At 45.9% G+C, this 12,150-nt stretch overlaps 1 protein-coding gene across 1 annotated transcript in view; it reads right to left on the reverse strand.

Moving 5' to 3' along the window:
* TFPT (TCF3 fusion partner) overlaps positions 1–12,150 on the reverse strand; it is a 52,571-nt gene that overhangs the window by 17,722 nt on the left and 22,699 nt on the right. The gene's annotated exons all lie outside the window — the stretch shown is intronic.

The following is a 12,150-nucleotide window of genomic DNA, read 5'->3' on the forward strand; positions in this document are numbered from 1 at the left end:
GAGTGGTGACGGAGCCGGGGACGTGGAGCTGCGACAGGCTCTGTCACCTCCCTCAGCCTCTGTCCCCGGCTCGTTCTTGTCACAGGAGTTCTAGCACAGTGCTGTGCTAGAACTCCTGTGTTGGAGGTGACAGGGACAATAATTTCATGTAATGAGCTAAACAAATGTTCTATAAAACTCGGTTTTGTTAAAATTTTGGAAATTGTTCTTCTGTTCACTGAGATACTGATTACAATCTTACTGTACATCTTACTCATTTACGCTGAGCACTCTATCTACATATACGGTATGGTATATGTATATATGGTATATAAGTATGGTCCAATTTTGGTGTGTTATTTTAAATGAATTTATTTTTATATTGGCTTAGAGTTAAAACTAATTAAAATGTCTAAAATAATGCATATAATTATTTAAAAAAATATAGAAAAAAGGTGGGAAAAGTAATGTTTGGTTACAGCCTGACAAATTCAGCTGTGGGATGTGCATTGTGGTGCCATCCGTTTCAATATTACACCTCCTGCCTGCAGTTTGATCCCCCGCACTCGAACGAGCGGCACTGCAAAGCCATGTGTTACAGTACGGTGGGATTGCAAAAAATTGTGCATGCAGTTTTATTCTGAAGTAAACTTTATGTTTGTAACACTCCATTTGTGTATTTTTGTTTAAATAAAAGATGGGATTTATTTAATTTTTTTAAATTCAAAACGTCTTTATTAAAACGTAGAATAACAAAACACAAATGGTACAGTAACGCAGTGAAATAACGTCTCAACAAAGAGAAAAAATAACATAAAATTGTCACAGTAATACACATAGCAAGTTACTGACAATACATCCACCGTATAACCATACATAGTAATATCACTCCATCCTAACCGCAACTCAATGATGGTTTGCCACGTCACTGGCACTGAGCAATGCAGTAATTATATAGGTGTAAGAGTATGTGCAGCCCCCTCCATGTCCGATCTTGAGTTGCCATTCAGCGGAGAAAGCGTAAGCTTGCGTTTTGGGGACAGTAGGGGGGCACACGTCAGCACCTTCCGAATAAGTAAGTTGTCACAGTTTATGAGACGGAGTACATACACAAATGGGTGGAAGGGAGGTGAAGGGTGGGATGTGGGAAGAAAACAGTAGGGGAAAGGGGGGAAACAGCATGAGGAAGGATAGGAGTGGTATACAGAGGTCAAAAAGGTAGAGAGCAGAAGAAAAAGAGGGCAAGTGAAAGATATGCTGTACAAGTATACAGGGCAAAGGTTATCTAGTGGAGGCTGGGTGTCCCCTCCCCCCCGGCCCCCACCAACACCTGCCCGGGAGATGCTACCGGAGAGGCGCAGCTCAACCCAACTCCAGGGGGTGAAGACATTATATGGGAGTAGGCCTCTGAATGTTGAAAGGCAAGCCAGGGGCCCCAGGTGGATCTGAATTTCTCCTCTGTGTTTTTAAGAGTGGAGGAAAGGTCCTCCATGCGGTAGATATCGTCAACTTTAGCAATCCACATGCGGAAGGAGGGGGGGTGAGGATCATTTCCACTGTAAAGGGACGCAGGCTGCATTCATTAGGTGTATCGCCAGGGAGGATTTGTATCAACGAATGGAGTACTCAAAGGTGTAGCAAGCAGGCCGCCGGGTTGTTTTTCACCTTAAGCATGGTCAGGTTCTCGACCTCCTCTATGACCTGGTCTCAAAAGGGGCGTAGTTTCGAACATGTCCAGAAAATATGGAGCAGTGTACCGGGGGCGGTGTGGCAGCGCCAACAAAAGGGTGAGGCCCGTGGGAATATAGAATGTAATAGGGTTGACACCCTGTACCACCTGGACACCACCTTATAACCAAGTTCCTGAGTTTTGCAAGCAATGGAGGATCTGCGGGCCAGAGAGCATATGCGGTCCTTTTGATCTTGGGTGAACTGCATTTCAAGATCCCTTTCCCTTGAAATAAGTATAGGAATTTCGGCAGAACGTTAATTTTTAGGGAGTTTACTCTACCAAACCAGGAGAGCGTAATTGAGCGCCATGCGAGCAGATCCTGTTTGTTTTTTTGAAGCAAGGGGACAAAATTAAGATCGAAAAGGGTCTTGTGGTCCGCAGAAAAGTGAGTACCCAGATACTGCAAGGAGCCATCAGCCCATTTAAAGGGGGATGTCGTGCGCAGTGTGTCAAGGTCTTGGGGGGACAAGGACACGTTCAGCGCTGCCGATTTCGTTAGGTTAATTTTAAAGTTGGATAGAGAGCCGTAAAGGGCAAACTCCTGCATTAAAACCGGGATGGAGATCATGGGCTGAGCGAGGAAAAAGATCAGGTCATCGGCAAAAGCTGCCAGTTTATGTTCCCCCAACTGGGACTTAACCAGACAGTGTATGGATGGCAGTGCTCTAATTCTGCAGAGAAAGAGTTCAAGCGTCACGAGAAATATGAGTGGCGAAAGTGGACAACCTTGTCTTTGTGCCATTTGTAATTGGAAAGAAGGTGGGAGTAGAGTGCCGAGATCCCCTTCTGCATTCCCTCCTCTAACCCCACATGGATCAGTGTGGTTTTAAGAAAGTGCCAGTCCACCCGATCAAACACTTTCTCCGCATCCGTGGAAAGTAGCATTAGTGGAATCGAGCGCGATCGGGCGGAGTGGATCACATTAAGGACCATGGAGGTGTTGTCCCGAGCCTCTCTGCCAGGGACAAAACCCACCTGGTCGGTGTGTATGAGAGCAGAAACATGAGGCAGAAGTCTGTTGGCTATCATTTTAGCAAAGAGTTTCAGGTCCAAATTCAGTAAGGATATTGGTCGATAGTTGTGGCATTGAGACTGGTCTTTGTCGGGTTTCGGGATCACCGCAATGTGTGCACGTAGCGAGTCAAGAGCTAAATGGGAGTCCGAAAGGATAGCATTATAGGCTGCAAGAAAGTGAGAGGACAGAATGTGGGAGAACCTTCTATAATAGGGCAAGGTAGAGCCGTCCGGTCCCGGTGCTTTACCCATTTTAGAGTGTTTGAGTGCAAGGTTCAACTCCCCGCTAAACGGCCTTTCCAGCAGGTCACTGTCTGACCGGGAGAGAGACGGCATTCCAGAGTCTGTAATATACGAAAGCTGCGCATCAGCCATCTGCTCTCTACGGTCCCCATGTGGCCCCGTGAGGTTATATATCTTCATAGTAAGTTTGAAATTCTGCCACCATCTCCGATAAAGAGTGAAGCCTACGCACCCCACTGGAAGTCAGGTATGGAATATAAGTCTTAGATCGGGGACCCATAAGAGCCGTTGCCAGTAATCTACCCGGTTTGTTGGAGAACACGTACATCGACCGCTTCCCATTTAAAAGGCGTCTCCAAACCTGAGAAAATAAAAGGTGGTTTAGTTCCAGTCGAACCTGGAGAAGTTCCTGCTGGTGAGCCAGTGCTAGGGTACTTATGAAGCGTCTCCAAGTTATGGAGTTTGGTGAAAAGCCGCGTAAGAGCGAGCGCCGTTTCGCGTTTCCGTCGCGCCCCATGTTTGATCAGCACTCCTCGGATAACACATTTATGGGCTTCCCACAGGACAGGCGGGGTCATCGAGGTTGTGGCATTTTCCCGGAAATAGTTTCTTAATGAGGTTTCCAGATCTGCAGCGATCACTGGGTCTTGTAAGAGAGATTCATTGAGGCGCCAGGAAGATGACCGGGTCGAGGTCCATAAGAATATGGATTGGGGCATGGTCGGAGAACAAGATATTGCCAATCGAGGCACTGCAGATCAAGGTGAAGTCCGAATGTCGCACAAAGAAATACTCAATTCGTGAATAGGTACAATGTACCAGGGAGCAGTGGTGTATTTAACTTTGGTGCTGCCCTAGGCAAGGCAGCAACGCCGCCGCCCCCCCCCCCGACTGACCCTGCGCTTCTCCGACAGCACAATACCCCCCCCAACATAAACTTGAGGTCCCCGCACAGAATCACCAATCCTTCCTCGCAGTCCAGGATCAATGGTACGACTCGACATAAAAAGGACAGCTGGTCTGAATTTGGGAGGTAAAGGTTTATCAAGGTAACCATGGCACCTCCAATTAGCCCCTTGACAAAGATATACCTACCCTCGGGGTCCAGGCGGAGGTTGCGAAAAGACCACGCTACTGATTTAGCAATGCGCACGCTTACACCCTTGGATTTAGAGATGGGGGACGGACAGTGGTAGGCGACTGGGAAGTCCCTGTTGCGGAGATGAGGGAACTTATTTTCTTTCAAGTGGGTCTCCTGTAGGAACGCTATGTGCGTATCTGATTTCTTCAGATCGATCCACCAGGAGCCGTGACCTCCTCTCGGGGATGTTGAGGCCCTTAACATTGAGCGAGGTGAACCTCACCGGACTCATGTCTACAAGCGAGTGCGAGGATTCTCCACCGGGAGGTGTTGGGCACACAGGGGGGACGGACACCGCGGGAAGGTAGCCCCGAGTTCCTCCAAAGGGAGGTAGGAGAGTGCAGGGTGTTAGTACAGAGAGGATGTGAGAGGAGAGCAGAAAAGCAGGGGCAAAGGGAGAAAGAAGATGGGTAGTCAAGAGAGGATAAGGGAAGAAGGCCTCAGAGCAGTTTCACACACTGAGGTAAGACAGCTAAGGCTAGTTGGATAGCTAGCACTATAACAAGTATAGAGACCCTCACTCACTAGGAGGGAAAGGGTCTGGCCTATTAGGAGGTGGGTTGTTAAACAGCGGAGCGAAAATTCAAAATGAAAAACTAAGGTCATCAGATAAGTGAAGCAAACATATATGTAGCCAACATCTTTATAGTCATAACTGTTATGAATGAGTAGGAGGGGGGGGCAGCACCTGGAGTGAAGACAACTCAACAGAGGCCGAGGGTGAGCCGACACCACCCCCTCACCCGGTCATCATGTGGCAAGATGAGGCGAACCACAGCACCAAACTAAATCACTAATACTTCTGGAAGTACATGTAGTTACATGGCCTTGTCACTTCCCCCATGACTGGTGGATATGGAGATACATGTGGCGAGCGCTCATGCGTCATAGCCATGGCACACCTTACCCTCCATGCCGGGTCCCATGATGACCAGCCTATCACTCCAGCTGCGGAGGGTTGTAGAGGGCAGGAGGCGTTCCCGGGGGTTCCAAAAGGGGATATTAGTCAACTAGGGGATCGACACAGCCTTTCCCTCACCAATAACCACTGTCAAACTCCCTCTGGGTGTCTATCTCTGGGACGGTGACTAGGAAAGTGTATGTGAACTATGTAGTATCTCGACACTATAATAGTAATAGTCACCATAGTCATGTCCCTCCTCCTCCCAGGGAGAAGGAGGGACATGAAAGGCTGGCGGCGTAACAGTAGTTAATGAAAAATAGAAAAGTTAAGGTTCAGGCTGGGGTTTTCGTGGTCCCCACCTTCCACCCCATTCGTCCTAACAGTAGGAGACGGAGTGGGGCGGGAGGAAAAATATCCCAGGACCCACACGTGGGGATGACTAGTCAACAGATCACCCCCTTTCCATCGGTAAGACACAAGTTAGGTATTGCAATCATAATGGACACAGTAGTCAAAAGGATATGTCGATCAGGACAAGCCACAGTTCACGTATGGGTGTAGAGAGGGGCGTCTGTAGTACAATTTCACTAAGGGTCAGAGACGTATCCAGGGAGGGCAAGGCGCCGTAGTTCAAGTTCAGGTCAGGCGACCAGATCAGAGGGCCAGGACAGTTCACCTGACTATGGGATAGGGGCCACACTATGGTCACAGTTCAGGGCCAGTGGGTGGGGGCATGCGACTTCCATGCTGGGGAGGACCGCAGCGGGATCGAGAACGGCCCCTCCGGTGTGGCCTGGGAGGTAGTGGGGCCACATCCAGCACGTCCTCCGGGAAATCCAACCAGTTGGGTATGTCAATAGGCCGAGACTCCAGGAAACCGAACAAGGCCGGAAGCTGGGCGGGTGTGTGGAGCTGGAAAGAAGAGGTTTTTGCGCCTCACCACCAGGTGGAAAGGATGGCCCAATCGATACGTGGCGTCGGCGGCCCAGATCATGTCCAAGAGAGGGCGAAGCATGCTGCGGGTGTTCCTAGACAGGTCAGGTAGAATGTGTATAGCGGCTCCATCAAATTTCACAGGTTTCCCTGTCTCCATGCCTGGCGAATGATTTCCTCCTTAACTGTAGAGAAGTGCACCCTGCAAAGAACATCTCGTGGTACTGAAGAATTTGTTTGACGTGGCCCTTGCACACGATGTACGCGATCCAACTCCATCTCCGCCGATGGTGGTTTACCTAGGAGCTGGTTAAGGATGGCTGTCACAGAGTCTCGGAGAGGAGTACCTCCTGTAGCCTCGGGTATGCCCCGCAGCCTCAAGTCATTTCTACGGTTACGGTTCTCTGAGTCATCTATACAGAGTTGCATGGAGAGGATATGCCAGGACCCGAGAGGTTAATACGGATGTGGTGTTTTCCACCACCGTCACCCTCTGATCAACGGCAGTAATGTGGTGCTTAAGAGCGTTTACAATGGAGGAAGCCATATGATCCAGGTCCCTTTTAGTGGAGAGCAGGGATCTCTGGCGAAAAGATAGGGGAGTCTGCCTGGTCTAAGAGGCTGCACTTGTCAGCAGGCAAGGGAGCGGTGGCCAGCGGTCGGGTCCCCTTCTTATCGGACGCAGATGCAGCGGCACGTATGAGCGCCATGTTGGATCCCGAAGCCGGCAGGGAGATCTCTGCGCCTGGGAGATGAAACAGGCTGTAGTATGTGGAGCGGATGTCTCCCTGTGTGCCTGCGGTCTTGCTCTCTTTCGGCATGAGTTGAGAAAGGTCGTGGAATCAGCTATCACACCGATCCGGTAAGAGTACTGCAGAGCTCTAGTAAAAGACGTGCTCACTCCACCACTCTCACGCCCCCGTGGATTTATTTTTTAACCGATTAATCAAAAAAATATATCGGCCAACGAATTGATTATAAAAATAATCGTTAGTTGCAGCCCTAGATACATCAGATTCTGTGATGATCCCACCACACCCTTTACCGATCTACCCCTTGTAGAGGGTTGCTGAAATGGCTGCAGATGGCACGGATATATCCAATTGAAAATAGTAGGTCACCGGCACACCAGGGTCAAACATCCAAATGCGTCTTTATTGACGTGTGTGTATATCTTGTCACATACAGGCAATGTTTAGGGACCACTTAGGGTTACTTCATCAGGCATAGTATGACAAATGATGTAGTACAATCAGTTTAAAATACTGTAAGAAAGTCACTGGTCTGTACTCAGGAGTTTCCAGTATATGCAGATTTATTGTGAATCATAATGAACAGTCTCTTTCAATAGGGTGCTTTCTCCCTATTTAACAAAACAGCTTCTGGCAGCAGTAACACAAAATAAAAAGGCCTACTCCAACTTAGGAGTCTAACAGTAATTTCCCTGACTACTTTCTACTGGAGCGGCTATTCCAGCTTCCAGTACCAAAAGAAGCATAAAGAAACACAGTCTTTAACATACAACTTTTAGCCAGACCTTATCCCAGCGGTATTCAGACGCTCTCCAGTCTGTGTATGCATCAATTCAGCCCAGAATGGATCTCTCTCTGAGCTCTCTCACCCTCTCAGTCACTATCAGGTGCAGGCTAATTAATAGAGAGAGGAGGTGTCTGTTGAGGCAAGGCTTAACTCCCTCATAGCCAGGGAAAGTTGCCCTTCTCAAGCTTTCACTGACATACACAAAGTCATATACCCTGTCACAATACTCACACACCCAGTGCAGAATCAATCACAAAATCCCATATGAAACCGTTACATTTCTGCCACAACCATAGGATATGTCTTCTGACATGGTTGTTTAAGAAATTAGAAGCTACTCATTGCATCAGTTAGGGTTAAATAACCTGTGTATGTATATATATGTATATATATATATATATAATCTCACAATTTTCACTCGCCTGCTCGCATTTGGCGAGTAAAAATAAGGAAAATTGATAAATCGTGTGCACTGCGCTACTGCTCATAAACTTCCAAACAATGTGTAAATTTTCATAAACATAAAATTTCAAACATATTAATGATAATCAATATGACAATATTCAATAATAGTCCTTAGTAAATCCGTATAAAGTGCTTTTGTGCAAAATCCACAATGTGACAATGATCCTATGAAATAAAGTGCTCCCGAATCCCGATGTGTTAAAATAACCGAGAACACACTCACCAGAGATCCATGACCATATAATTTAATGGTCAATAAACGTAATTATGGTGAGTGTCTTTCATTGAATGGAATAATCACTCTTCTGACTAAACAAATCCTTCTTTTCGTATTACACGGCAGGTGCTGCTCACTCAGTGAGGGGACTCGTACTCGCCAAATGCTCTGATATTTACCTCCGATACCGGAACTTCTGGACAGAGGGATATCTCCCTCGGACCGCAAGTGCCGAGTGAGCAAGGAGCTGGCTTCCTTTCCAATCAGGAAGCCGGGCAATGGGTTATGACCCGCCTCCCTGATTAGCTAGGAAGCTGGCTTCGCTTGTTGCTAGGCAGCCTGGCTACCTAACCAATCAGGAAGCCAGGCTGCCTAGGAACAAGTGAAGCCAGCTTCCTAACGAATCACGCAGCCGGCCGGCACGTCATGACTCGCGTCCCGGCTTCCTGATTGGTCAGGAAGCCATGTTAACTAACAACAAGTGACGCCGACTTTCTAGCTAATTAGGAAACTGGGAGGGCGGTCATGACATGCCGCCCAGCTTCTTGATTGGCTAGGGAGCCGACTTCACGTGTTGCTAGTCAGCCTGGCTTCCTAACCAATCAGGAACCCGGACAGCACCTCATGACTCGCCGCCTGGCTTCCTGATTGGTCAGGAAGCCAGGCAGCCTCGGCAAGTGAAGCCGGTGTTCTTTTGCAAGAACACCAGCTTTACAGGCAATCAGGAAGCCAGGCAACAGGTCATGATCTGCCACTGACTTCTGATAATCTGGGTACACGGCACCAGTACTCGGTATCGGCGAGTACCATAAAAAATAAATATCAGTACTCGTACTTGATACCGAAAAACCGGTATCGGTGGATCCTTAACTCATACTATATCCACAATGTATGAATGAACAGGAACACTCAGTATAATCAACAAATTCACATGTCCCCTTTTAGAGAGATACCACCATCAAGTTTATAATGCAACTCTGTAGTCATATGTATCAAACAAATAATTTATTAAATAACAAAAAGTGTATCAAGACAACCATGTTTGTCTTGATAGATGCACTTTTTGTTATTTAATAAATTATTTGTTTGATACATATGACTACAGAGTTGCATTATAAACTTGATGGTGGGATCTCTCTAAAAGAGGATATGTGAATTTGGTGATTATACATAGGAGACCCACCATTAGAATATATACTTTCTTAATTGTGACAAGAACCCTCCTTCCCCTATATACATATATCATTTTGAACACTCAGTATAGAGGCTTCCTGTTCATTTAGTGCTGGGGCTGCAGAATAAGAGATTTAGGATAATATTTCCCTAGAGCCTCTAACAGTAAAGTTAAAAAAAAAAAGAATAACTAAAACATTGCCATTTTTCAGTATTCAGCGCTGCGGTACTTTGACTGACGTTTATTCCGTCATGCAACGCTGTACTGAAATTAATTTTATACAATTTTTTGGGGACAGATAGAGCTTTCTTTTGGTGGTATTTAATCACCACTGGGGTTTTTATTTTTTACTATAATTAGGAAAAATTACAGAATTTTTTTTTTTTTTTACATCGTTAGGAAACAATTCTTACCCAGTTTTTTTGTAAAATATAAAAGATCGGGTCACGTCGGGTAAATAGACACCGAACATGTCAAGCTTTAAAATTGCGCGCACCCGCGAAATCGCAGAAAACTACCATACCCAAAATTGGCCATAGGCGACACTTTAAAAGCTTTTACCGCTCATCAGTTTAGTGTTTTCAGTGATTGATGGCTCTAGACTTATTGCTCTCACTCCGACGTTCACGGCGATATGCAACATGTGCGGCGTAATGGGCGCAATCGTCTTTTTTGCACGTATGCGCCCCGACGCATGTTTGCATGCGTGTATGTATGGGTGGGGATTTTTGGTTGTTTTTTTATTCTTTTTTATGAGTAACTTTAAATTTGGGGGGGGGACATACATTTTTTTTCCTTTTTTTTCCCCCCCCACTAAACGTTATTGCTATCACATACGGGGGCTAATTAAACTCCCCTATGTAATAGCAAAATATGTGACAGGTCCTCTTTATGGAGACATCAGGGGTCTCCAAACGAGGGGGCGTGTCTGAGCGGACGTCTAAAGACGCCCGCTCAGATCTAGGGAGCTCCCAGCTGGCTGTTTTTTTTACTACGGCCGGCCCAGAGGTAGTTAACCACTTCAAGACCAGGTGTTTAGACCCCCTTCCTGGCCAGGCCATTTTTCAGTATTCAGCGCTGCGGTACTTTGACATTTATTTCGTCATGCAAAGCTGTACTGAAATGAATTTTATACCATTTTTTGGGGACAGATAGAGCTTTATTTTGGTGGTATTTAATCACCACTGGGGTTTTTATTTTTTATTATAATTAGGAAAAATTACAGAAAATTTGGAAAAAAAAAGTTTTTTTTTACATTATGTTAGGAAACATTTATTATTAACCAGTTTTTTGGTAAAATATAAAAGATCGGGTCACGTCGGGTAAATAGACACCAAACATGTCAAGCTTTAAAATTGCGCGCACCCGCGAAATTGCAGAAAACTACCATACCCAAAATTGGCCATAGGCGACACTTTAAAAGCTTTTACCGCTCATCAGTTTAGTGTTATCAGTGATTGATGGCCCTAGACTTATTGCTCTCACTCCGACGTTCGCGGCGATATGTAACATGTGCGGCGTAATGGGCGCAATCGTCTTTTTTGCACGTATGCGCCCCCGACGCATGTTTGCATGCGTGTATGTATGGGTGGGGACTTAAAAATTATTTCTTTTTTTTAAATTCTTTTTTATGTTTAACTTTACATTTTTTCCTAAACCTTATTGCCATCACATACGGGGCTAATAAAAACCCCCTATGTGATAGCAAAATATGTGACAGGTCCTCTTTATGGAGACATCAGGGGTCTCCAAGACCCCTAATGTCACCTAGGACCCCCCAAAAGAAGCTGATGAAGCACAGATCTGCTCCATCAGCTTCTTTCCAGCTTCTGAAGCTGGAGAGTGACACAAGAATGCGGAAGTGATGTAATATCGTGTATTTTGCATTGCTATATAATGTATTGCTGATATTTGTACTCCTCTATAGCCGATGGTTTTATAATTTAACTTAATGCAGCAGATGAAAGACATATCGTGCTTACTTCACTTCGGCATGGGAAAAGGGCCAGCAATGACATCCGCACAGAACTGGAGGAAACCAGTGGGACCCAGGTACACCCATCTACTGTCCGGAGAGGTCTGGCCAGAAGTGGTATTAATGGAAGAATTGTGCCCAAAAATCCATACCTCCGACGTGGAAAAAAGGCTAATCGACTCAACTAGGCACGAAAACATAGGAACTGGGGTGCAGAAAAATGGCAGCAGGTGCTCTGGACTGATAAGTCAAAATCTGAAACATTTGACTGTAGCAAGAGGCAGTTTGTTCCCTGAACGACTGGAGGGTGGTACAATAATGTGTCTGCAGGCAACAGTGAAGCACGGTGGAGGTTCCTTGCAAGTCTGGGGCTGCATTCCTGCTAAAACTTGTAGCCTTCCCCAGATCTGTGCCTTGCAATAATCCTGTTTCTGAGCTCTGCAAGCAGTTCCTTTTGACCTCATGGCTTTTGCTCCAAAACAGTATGAATTGTCAGCTGTGAGGCTTTCTATAGAGAGAGGGGTGTGCCTTTCCAAATCATGGCCAATCAATGTAAATTACCACAGGGTGACTCCAATCAAGGCGTAGAAACATCTCAGCAACAATCAAGAGGACTTGGAGGCACCTGAGCTAAACATCAAGTGTTGCAAAGGGTCTAAATACTTATGCCAATGTGATATTTCAGTTTTTCCCTTTTCTTACATTTGTAACACAAGAGAGAGAAACAGGGGTTTTTGAGAGGTATTACACCACAGCTTCAAGTTTTTATAAAAAATAAATTTTATTTAACATCTACTATAAATACATATAAAAAAGCAGCAACAAGTACTTGCA

The sequence above is a fragment of the Nanorana parkeri genome, unplaced genomic scaffold (genome assembly GCF_000935625.1).
Source record: "Nanorana parkeri isolate BGI_ZX_2015 unplaced genomic scaffold, ASM93562v1 scaffold2930, whole genome shotgun sequence".
NCBI classification, from domain to species: domain Eukaryota; kingdom Metazoa; phylum Chordata; class Amphibia; order Anura; family Dicroglossidae; genus Nanorana; species Nanorana parkeri.